Raw genomic sequence first — 11,935 nt, 5'->3', positions numbered from 1 at the left:
TTGACATTCCAATACCACTTATATCGCTGCTTATCTAAAATAAGTCACTATTGCAAAATACTACATTTTCGTACTAACTATAAAACTGCGTGGAGAATAAGCTAAACTTTGTCGTGAATAAGACACCCAAGTCGCTACTTCAAAAATGACCCCGTGGCAGCAATGTGCCGTTATGTGATTGGTTGGAACTCGACGCTATTTTATCGGTAAGAGCGGCCGCATGCCAGTTGCGCCGCGGTTTTTGACAACTTCACTACGATTCTCTGGTGAACAACGGCACATCGCGAAATAACCCGCGGGATCGTTGCTTATTGTTTATGCAATAATGCTACATCGCAAAATAGCCATCTTTACGAAAAGGGAAGCTAATTATTTGTGCCTTTTTTTTTGCAATAGTGTTACATTACGAAGTGCAACATTCTTCATGAAAAAGTAAGTATACTACTTATGTCATATGTAGAATTTAGCCTATATTTACGAAACGGAAAACGATTTTTATTGTTAACATTGCAAAATATGCCTGTCTATCGAATAAAGTAAGCCATACTTAAATGATATAATAGCTAATTGGGACACTATGCACCATAGACCATACTCATAACTAGTTTATTTAAAGCAAATATAGCCACTATTTACGAAACAAATTATTTATTCAAGCGTGAATTGGCACTACGCTATGTTATAGTCTTTACTAATAATACAGATGCGAAAGTAACGCTATCTATGTGTCTGTCTGTTACATTTTCACGCCCAAACCACTAAACCGATCCCGATGAAATTTGGCACAGAGATAACTTGAGGCCTAAGATATATACTTATTTTCCCGGAAAATACGAATTTTCCGAGATAAAGGGTTTCTACGCGAGCAAAGTCGCGGGCAACAGCTAGTAGCATTATATTTAATTGACTAGTTTATCACGCTATCACGTTAAACTAAAATATTGTTGGTTGGTTTCAGAGATGATTAGCAACAAAAACTTGCAGTGGCAGAGCAAAAGAAGAAAGGTCTTCTCGGATTTATTAATAAGAATAATATCCCGGATATCAGCCTGTATGTGATAAGGATGGCCTTGAAACAGCTTAAGAACAATAAGGCGCCGGGTGAGGACGGAATCACGCCGTCAGAGCTTCTGAAGGCGGGCGGATCACCGTTCCTTAAAATCCTTCAGAGGATCTTTAATTCAGTCTTGCTCGAAGGTACAACGCCAGAAGCACGGAACAAGAGCGTGGTGGTGTTAAGTTGTTCTTCTAGAAGGGTGATAACACCTTATTGAAGAACTACAGGACCATCTCGCTGTTGAGCCATGTTTATAAGCTGTTTTCCATGGTCATTGTAAATCGTCTCGAACACAGGCTCGATGACTTCCAACACCCGAACAAGCTGGGTTCCAAAAAGGCCATAGTACCGTAGACCACATACATGCTGCAGCAGGTCATACAGGAGACCGAAGAGTCTAACTTGCCGCTATGTCTAGCGTTTGTGGACTACGAGAAAGCCTTTGATTCGGTCGAAACATAGGCAGTGCTTGAGACTCTCCAGCGATGCCATATGACTATCTGTATATCGAAGTGTTGATGTATTTGTATAGAAACGCTACTATGTCCGAGTCTAAGTCCGAGGTCAGAGTACAGGAACAGAGTTCCAAGGCGATTCCCTTGAAAAAAGGCGTAAGACAGGGAGATGTCATATCTCAAAAACTGTTTACTGCCACTTTGAAAAACACCTTCAAGCTTCCGGAATGGAAAGGACTAGGCATCAATGTCAACGGCGAATACATTACGCACCTTCGATTTGCCGACGGTATTGTGGTCACAGCAAAGTCGATGGCACGATGCTTGAAGGCTTCAATCGAGTCTCCCAATGGGTAGGCCTCAAAATGAACATGGACAAGATGAAGCTTATGTCGAATGTCCGTGTGGTGACTGCCCCTTTTATGGTTGAGAGTTCGGTTCTTGAAGTTGTTGACGCGTATGTATACCTAGTACATACCGTTCAATTAGGTAGGTCCAACTTGGAGGAGGAGGTCAATCGTCGAATCCAACTCGGATGGGCAGCGTTTGGGAAACTCCGCAACGTCTTTTCGTCCAAAATCCCAAAGAGCCTTAAGACGAAAGTCCAGTATGTTTTGCCAGTGATGACATATGGATCCGAGACGTGGTGCTTCACTATTGGCCTTATAAATCGCTCAAAGTTGCTCAGCGAGCTATGGAGAGAGCTATGCTCGGAGTTTCTTTACGGGATCGAATCAGAAATGAGGTCACATAGCAACGACATAGCCAAGCGAATCAGCTCGTTGAAGTGGCAATAGGCAGGCCATATAGCACGGAGAACAGATGGTCGTTGGGACTGAAAAGTTCTCGAATGGAGACTGCGAATCGACAAACGCCCACCAACGAGATGGACGGATGACCTGGTTAAAGCTGCGGGTTCACGGTGGATGCAGGCCGCTTCCAACAGAAGCAACTGGAAGCCTATGGGGGAGGCCTATGTCCAACAGTGGACGTCCTACGTCCTACGGATGATAATGATGTTTTAGTCAATTTTATCCCACAGGAACTCTTGACCGGGATGAAAAGTATTCCATGTCCTAGAAGATGATTTTGTTCTTATCTGGAGAATTTTATTTTGATTAGTAACAAGTTTTATCATTATACTCAGCGGCGCAAAATTTGGCCCACCCTTCTTACAAAATTACCGATTCTGCATACATTTGAGGGCCAAATTATGTTGTGTTTTTGAAGTACTCAATTTTTTATTCTTAAATACACTAAAAAAGTCTTTAATACGGTAAATATTATAAATCTCGTGATAATAATGTGATTTTATATGCTTAAATAGGTGTTGTATTATGATAAAAGGTAATTAATGAGAATAATTGAAAGTATCGCAAACGTTTATGTGCAATTAAAAACAAAATCTAGATCTTTTCCGACGTCGGAACTTGTGTTCAGACCTTGTTGACAATAATTTTGATGTAAAATTTTGTGCGCAATACATGATGGGTCGTTATTAAAGAGAAATTTATGTTATATTTTGTGCACAAAATCTGATACGACATTATTCATGATAAAATTTACTTTATCACATGACCTAAAGACAAATAGGTCGTTATTTGTCATACATTCTTGTATTACTGTGTAAGTATTACGAGTTGTGACGTTCTTGCTCATAATAATATTAAAAATATTAAGACTTAACTCAAAGTAGTCACTGTTTTTATTATTTTATTGTTATAAAGATGTGCCATTTCATTATAAGTTTATACTGCAGCTATTCTTGATTAAGGCGGCTGCTCACGTTAGCTCATGGTAAAAGTCTCGTCAGATGGCGTTAAAAATCAGACTGTCGAATTTTCGTGATGTTTTTTTGTAATTTTTAGAATATCCGTAGAATACTAATAGTTGAGTTTATTATTTGCGAAAACAATTTAGAATTGCCGATTTTTTGAGACTACAGTCGAACGGAAATAGTGTGCCAATTCTGAGATTTCAGGGCTCAAATTTAGGTGTCAGGTACAGCCTTATACGGACACTAGGAGCTCACGCACACATGCAAATAGACAGCGCCAACTAGTGAAAATTATTGCATCACTTTTCTAGGCTTTCGGAAGGCTTTCGGCGTAAGCTACTACAAAATATTCATATATTTTTTTTCGGGTCACGAATATTTGTATCAACTGTACTTTTGCCCTTAAAATGTTCAAATATCTAGATAATATGAGTGTTTCATATGCGACGATATAGAATTAGATGAATCGTGTTAGAGTCCCAGGAATCTAATCTTATGTGATTTTTGGCTTTGGACTTGGAGATTGTCGAGTATGATATTGTGCTCAAGTTGGTAACCACATATGATGCTCTTGTGACATACATACTTTGATAATCATGCATTACATGCGAGTGTTACTCCTATTTCTTCGAATATTGGAGACGAAATCTTTCCGTGTTTTATTCTACCTACCAGTCTTGATTGCAGTTATCTTTTGAGTTGAAGGTTGCGATAATTCTTTGTATTGTATGTATACCGAGGTACAGAAATGGTCATTTTGGAAAGCTGAAGAACGGAAGGCCGTAATGCTGTATAAGTGTGTCAACTACCCTGATGCGTAAAACAGTTCATGTGTAGTGGTACATAGTAGGCTGGAAAGGAAACAGCCTCGTTGAAGCTATCGGTATGTAGAATCCTGCTGGAAACGACGTTTCATATTTTGAATCTTTATTTATACGTGGATAATACTATCATCATCATCACCATCATCATTATCGTGGTCTGGTTGTTTATATATATCTAGAGGGTCTTTTCCTTATAAGCTTTAGAATTTCCGTGTAATTTTTCAAGACAGGTACTGCTGTGTCCTTAAAAGGGCAGACCTAACGCTTTACGACGGTGCTGGTGGGCATCGTACGGTAGTAAGCGAGGACCTCTGGGGAGCTAGTACAGTCTCCATGTTTTCAATTGTCGTTTTGTGTCGTGGGTGTGCCAGATAATAAAAATTCTTAGATATAGTTGTGAATTTCCAGGTGTAGAGCTTTATTGTGCTAGCTGCTCGAGGAAGACCTGAATGCGTTCAAGCGTGTTGCTGCTGGATGCAAGTTAATACTATAAAAATGTTGCAAGTATTACGCTTGCGTTATATTAGCGATTAGATTACGCTTGAATCATTCCAAGTACATTTTTTGTTAGATCCGAAGGAATTTGTTTTGGAGTTTTCGACGGTAAATTCAGAACTTTACTTCCTATATATTTATTTGTATTTAGTATGAATAATGAGAATACAGGCTACATGTAGGCATCTACATGTTTCTACGATAAATAAAGAACATTCTGACTCCAAAGCAAATCGGATCTCGTTTTGAACGGTATGCCCAGTATTTCAACCAAGTGGTAGAAATTCGTTCAAGAATTCCCACAAATTGCAAGAAATACCGAGATTACATCTGAATATATTTATACTTACAAGAGATACTTACCTATTTACTCAATTGATGATTAGCTGCTTGACGACGACCGGAGTCTTTCAGTGCTCACCCTACACGCGTATGAGCAAAATTCCTTCTTGATGCGAACCGATTGCGGTTTAGGAACTAATCTTATGAACTTTTTTTTCCTCCCGACCCGTGGTCCAACTACTATGTCCAACTGGTTGCACCACGGGGAAGCAAGTTTACTCATCGTCAACCGGTTGCACCACGGAGAAGCAAAATCAGTAGTCCAATTCTGGAAAGTATGTTTATCCATGGTCCTACTGGGTGGGTCCAATTAGTTTAACTAGTTGAACTACCACTTGAACTCTGTGGAATCGGGGTTCGGACTGTTGGTTTCACTGTATTCAGAATAAACTACATAGTTGTTGGGTTTCATGAGACTTTTAATTTTATAAAAATGCAGTAATGATAGTACCTATTCTGATACACATGACCCAAGGTAATTTTACATCCCCATGGTGCAAATGGTTCAACATAGCAATTGTTCATATGCCCGTTGGACAATAGCCCTTCAGTTGTACCACGGGTCGCAGCAATAAGTTGCAGAAAAAAAGTAGTCTGAGAATTGAACCATCCTGGGTAAGTTTAGGTTCCCGTGGTGCAACCAGATAGCAGTTGGACCACGGGTCGGGAGGGATTTTTCCCTTTGTGCAGGACGGTAGCTATAGCCACGCAGCGATTTTCCCTCGCTCGTGCCTAAAATATCACATTTTTCAAAATACTACATTACTTATTCATTAAAATTCCCACTATACCAGATGCCCAAAATAAGACATTCCACAAAAAAAAAACACTTTCTTGTGTAATCTTCGATTTGTAATGTGGCGCATGGTATTTTAGGCACGAGCGCCCTCTATCTGGTATAGCTTGGATTGCTCGAAACAGATGCAAAGTCGTGCTCCTACTACAGTCTCCTACTGGTAGGAGCACGAACACAATATTATACTAATTCTCCTACTAGTAGGAGCATGAATACCTATATGTACTGATTTTCCTACTGAAAACCAGATGTATGGAATAGTATCATTTAGTCTAAAAAAACTAAAACACAGGTGGTCTAAGAAGCAATAGGTCATGCAGCCTATCAGTATAACGCAAAAGTATTCTGAAATGTAAAATTTAGCAATATGCGGAATAAAATTATGAACAGATAGAGATGAACCTGAAATAGGATTTATATTCTCAGAGTATGTAACCAATGTCAACCGATCAATGACATGACATTGGTCTAAAGAAATTGTAAACTTGGTACACTGTCATTATAAGAAATTGACAATTTAGAAAGTGGTTCATTGTTCGAATTGGTCTCTGGTCACAGTGAGAAGTGGTCAATTTAGTGAGAAGACGTTATGACAATCATCATCATCATCATGATCATCTCAGCAGTAGGACGATCACTGTTGGACAGAGGGCTCCAATCATAACCTCCAGTTGCTTCGGTTGGCAGCGGCCCCCACCGTGGACCCACGGCTTTTACCAAATCATCCGTCCATCTCGTTGGTGGACGTCCTACGCTGCGCTTGCCGATCCGCGGTCTCCACTCGAGTACTTTTCGGCCCCAACGGCAATCCTATACTTTGCGGAGGTTCATAATATCAATGAACTGAATCAATTGCTTCGCTCACCCGTGACTTTATAATAGCTACGTTTATGCATGAAATGTGTGTTCATACAGTTCCTCCACCTGCACACTGTCGGAATACGCACAAATCATACAAACACATCTATCACCACCACCACACTACACTGATGCGTTTCGAATTCGACCAGATCTCATCTTTAGAGCAACACAAACGTTCACCATAGATGTTAGAAATAGTAAAAGATATAAAGATATTATTATAAAGGTCGCGGATGAGCAAAGTAAATATTTCAGTTCACCTATAGGTACAAAAATATATTATGTAGTACTTACTGTACAGTCACCACCATAAGCGTGAAGCTGTCTAGGTGCTGAAAAATATCTGAACATGATTATATATTTATTGTGCATTACGTAAATGCGTGTTCCGATATTTTTTAAATGTTTAGACAGCTCCGCTATGTGTTGTGGCGTCAGTGCGAATATATCACGAAATAGAAGTATGCAAATCACGTAAACGATATTTTGAGCATGAAAGAATAAAACAAAGATAATTATAACATTTTTAATAATAGGGAGACTATTTTACAACCCTCACAATTACCCTTACCTACCTCACATAAAGTAGAGGCAGCATCCAAAATAGATCTTGTATACTTAGCGTAGTTCTTAGCAGCAGTAAAAAAAAAAAACAAAGTAGTTGAGATGGCTGTTCTACTTTTGTCATTTATAATTCCTATATCATATACCTAATTAAGATTGAGAAGTGAGTGAGAAAAACTGCAATCCCCTAAACTTTAGGGCCTAAAGAAATTAAGTCTTTGAAAAATAATGTCTATTGTCTGCCGCAGTGTGGATGCCGTCGCTCGATCGTCAAAATCCTGGGTTTTACAGCTAATAATTAATTAACTTAATTTTTAACTATCTTTTACACAGTAAGAGTTAGGCTACTAGTGTCTTGGAGAAATTAACTTCGTTTGACTACAGTGCCCCCTCAAAGTTAACAATCAAAAATAACACGGTGTATAATATCTTCATAGTGCAGACATTTTATAGATTATAGTTTTACCAAGTGTCTAGGTATGCTTCATCGTAATCAGTCGTAAGTCTATTCATGGTAAAAGTTGTATCTTTATTTTACTTATAACAATAGATTTCTTAAAAAAAAAAAAATAATTATATTCACGATTCGATACTACATGTTGTCTTTAGTGGTATACTTATATTTTTGTGACAACCTATATATTCCTCAATTTAATCCGCAAGATCTTGTAAAATCAAAAAATATTGAAAGTCATAAATAATCAAATCATATAGGTAACGAACAATTGACACCTCACTGACGTCACGCCCAAACTGAAAGAGACGTATATATTATTTGACAATATGGTACTGTTTTCGATGATTGTCATTTTTGAAATAAGAACGGTGGTTTAATCAATCTGTAAAGGTATTTAGTACTTATGTAGCAAGAGGTGTAAGTAACTGTTGAATCTTCGGCTCCTATCCATGAGACTACCGGCCCAATTGCATAATAGGTAAAGTACAAGCTAAGAGTATTGGTGAATTTTAATACAAAATCGCTAATACTATTAGCTTTGTACTTTGTTATGTATTACGTACTTGTCTCAGAAAATAATTTGAAGTCCATTATGAATCTGAAAAGTTAAATATATTTAGTGAGCAAAAACAGTAAAAGGAAAGACAAACGAAGGAACAAAATAAAACTCATTTATAATTTTAAGTTTATCTTTTTTCCATACATTTAGGAGATAATTCTTAATAAACCGGCCAAGAAAAAAAGTCATTTGATCAAAAACCTAAACCTGCTCCGCCAAAATAATATCTTCACTGCTGCGGATCGAGCGAGTGAAGCGAGCGAGATCGATGTAGGTGGAGCGGATGCGACTCTGTTGGGTCAGGTTGAAGGGCAAGGTTGGCGAAGCGGCAGGCGGCTGCTCACGTTCAGACTCATCATAAAGAGTCCCGTCAGATGAGAGTTAAGAGAATCAGACTGTCGAATTTTCGTGATGTTTTTTTGTAATTTTAGAATATCCGTAGAATACTAATAGTTGAGTTTATTATTTGCGAAAACAATTTAGAATTGCCGATTTTTTGAGACTACAGTCGAACGGAAATAGTGTGCCAATTCTGAGATTTCAGGGCTCAAATTTAGGTGTCAGGTACAGCCTTATACGGACACTAGGAGCTCACGCACACATGCAAATAGACAGCGCCAACTAGTGAAAATTATTGCATCACTTTTCTAGGCTTTCGGAAGGCTTTCGGCGTAAGCTACTACAAAATATTCATATATTTTTTTTCGGGTCACGAATATTTGTATCAACTGTACTTTTGCCTTAAAATGTTCAAATATCTAGATAATATGAGTGTTTCATATGCGACGATATAGAATTAGATGAATCGTGTTAGAGTCCCAGGAATCTAATCTTATGTGATTTTTGGCTTTGGACTTGGAGATTGTCGAGTATGATATTGTGCTCAAGTTGGTAACCACATATGATGCTCTTGTGACATACATACTTTGATAATCATGCATTACATGCGAGTGTTACTCCTATTTCTTCGAATATTGGAGACGAAATCTTTCCGTGTTTTATTCTACCTACCAGTCTTGATTGCAGTTATCTTTTGAGTTGAAGGTTGCGATAATTCTTTGTATTGTATGTATACCGAGGTACAGAAATGGTCATTTTGGAAAGCTGAAGAACGGAAGGCCGTAATGCTGTATAAGTGTGTCAACTACCCTGATGCGTAAAACAGTTCATGTGTAGTGGTACATAGTAGGCTGGAAAGGAAACAGCCTCGTTGAAGCTATCGGTATGTAGAATCCTGCTGGAAACGACGTTTCATATTTTGAATCTTTATTTATACGTGGATAATACTATCATCATCATCACCATCATTATCGTGGTCTGGTTGTTTATATATATATCTAGAGGGTCTTTTTCCTCATAAGCTTTAGAATTTCCGTGTAATTTTTCAAGACAGGTACTGCTGTGTCCTTAAAAGGGCAGACCTAACGCTTTACGACGGTGCTGGTGGGCATCGTACGGTAGTAAGCGAGGACCTCTGGGGAGCTAGTACAGTCTCCATGTTTTCAATTGTCGTTTTGTGTCGTGGGTGTGCCAGATAATAAAAATTCTTAGATATAGTTGTGAATTTCCAGGTGTAGAGCTTTATTGTGCTAGCTGCTCGAGGAAGACCTGAATGCGTTCAAGCGTGTTGCTGCGGGATGCAAGTTAATACTATAAAAATGTTGCAAGTATTACGCTTGCGTTATATTAGCGATTAGATTACGCTTGAATCATTCCAAGTACATTTTTTGTTAGATCCGAAGGAATTTGTTTTGGAGTTTTCGACGGTAAATTCAGAACTTTACTTCCTATATATTTATTTGTATTTAGTATGAATAATGAGAATACAGGCTACATGTAGGCATCTACATGTTTCTACGATAAATAAAGAACATTCTGACTCCAAAGCAAATCGGATCTCGTTTTGAACGGTATGCCCAGTATTTCAACCAAGTGGTAGAAATTCGTTCAAGAATTCCCACAAATTGCGAGAAATACCGAGATTACATCTGAATATATTTATACTTACAAGAGATACTTACCTATTTACTCAATTGATGATTAGCTGCTTGACGACGACCGGAGTCTTTCAGTGCTCACCCTACACGCGTATGAGCAAAATTCCTTCTTGATGCGAACCGATTGCGGTTTAGGAACTAATCTTATGAACTTTTTTTTCCTCCCGACCCGTGGTCCAACTACTATGTCCAACTGGTTGCACCACGGGGAAGCAAGTTTACTCATCGTCAACCGATTGCACCACGGAGAAGCAAAATCAGTAGTCCAATTCTGGAAAGTATGTTTATCCATGGTCCTACTGGGTGGGTCCAATTAGTTCAACTAGTTGAACTACCACTTGAACTCTGTGGAATCGGGGTTCGGACTGTTGGTTTCACTGTATTCAGAATAAACTACATAGTTGTTGGGTTTCATGCGACTTTTAATTTTATAAAAATGCAGTAATGATAGTACCTATTCTGATACACATGACCCAAGGTAATTTTACTTCCCCATGGTGCAAATGGTTCAACATAGCAATTGTTCATATGCCCTTTGGACAATAGCCCTTCAGTTGTACCACGGGTTACAGCAATTAGTTGCAGAAAAAAAAGTAGTCTGAGAATTGAACCATCCTGGGTAAGTTTAGGTTCCCGTGGTGCAACCAGATAGCAGTTGGACCACGGGTCGGGAGGGATTTTTCCCTTTGTGCAGGACGGTAGCTATAGCCACGCAGCGATTTCCCTCGCTCGTGCCTAAAATATCACATTTTTCAAAATACTACATTACTTATATTATACTTCGCGAGTTCGCATATTGTTGTATTTTCGTTATTATTTTTGTGCGTTTAGAGAATAAATATTTATTTCTATTTCTATATTTCTATTTCTTATTACATTATTCATTAAAATTCCCACTATACCAGATGTCCAAAATAAGATATTCCACAAAAAAAAACACTTTCTTGTGTAATCTTCGATTTTGTAATGTGGCGCATGGTATTTTAGGCACGAGCGCCCTCTTTCTGGTATAGCTTGGATTATTCGAAACAGATGCAAGGTCGTGCTCCTACTACAGTCTCCTACTGGTAGGAGCACGAACACAATATTATACTAATTCTCCTATTAGTAGGAGCATGAATACCTGTATGTACTGATTTTCCTACTGAAAACCAGATGTATGGAATAGTATCATTTAGTCTAAAAAAACTAAAACACAGGTGGTCTAAGAAGCAATAGGTCATGCAGCCTATCAGTATAACGCAAAAGTATTCTGAAATGTAAAATTTAGCAATATGCGGAATAAAATTATGAACAGATAGAGATGGACCTGAAATAGGATTTATATTCTCAGAGTATGTAACCAATGTGGTTGATCAATGAAATGACATTGGTCTAAAGAAATTGTAAACTTAGTACACTGTCATTATAAGATATTGACAATTTAGAAAGTGGTTCATTGTTCGAATTGGTCTCTGGTCACAGTGAGAAGTGGTCAATTTAGTGAGAAGACGTTATGAAAATCATCATCATCATCATGATCATCTCAGCAGTAGGACGTTCACTGTTGGACAGAGGGCTCCAACCATAACCTCCAGTTGCTTCGGTTGGCAGCGGCCCCCACCGTGGACCCACGGCTTTAACCAAATCATCCGTCCATCTCGTTGGTGGACGTCCTACGCTGCGCTTGCCGATCCGCGGTCTCCACTCGAGTACAATACAATACAATACAATAACTCTTTATTGCACACCAAAAAACAGTAAACAGTACA

The 11,935-nt window shown here is 38.5% G+C and overlaps 1 long non-coding RNA gene across 1 annotated transcript; it reads right to left on the bottom strand.

The window, feature by feature from the left end:
- Positions 1-7,889: 7,889 nt before the first annotated feature.
- Positions 7,890-8,497, bottom strand: LOC141440497 (uncharacterized). Its single transcript, XR_012452713.1, has 2 exons — positions 8,192-8,497; positions 7,890-7,924 (listed from the first exon to the last, which is right to left on the bottom strand). It is a non-coding gene; the product is annotated as an uncharacterized lncRNA (long non-coding RNA).
- Positions 8,498-11,935: the final 3,438 nt, after the last annotated feature.

This window comes from Choristoneura fumiferana, chromosome 22 (assembly GCF_025370935.1).
Source record: "Choristoneura fumiferana chromosome 22, NRCan_CFum_1, whole genome shotgun sequence".
NCBI lineage: Eukaryota > Metazoa > Arthropoda > Insecta > Lepidoptera > Tortricidae > Choristoneura > Choristoneura fumiferana.
This window is presented reverse-complemented; position numbering and strand designations above follow the sequence as displayed.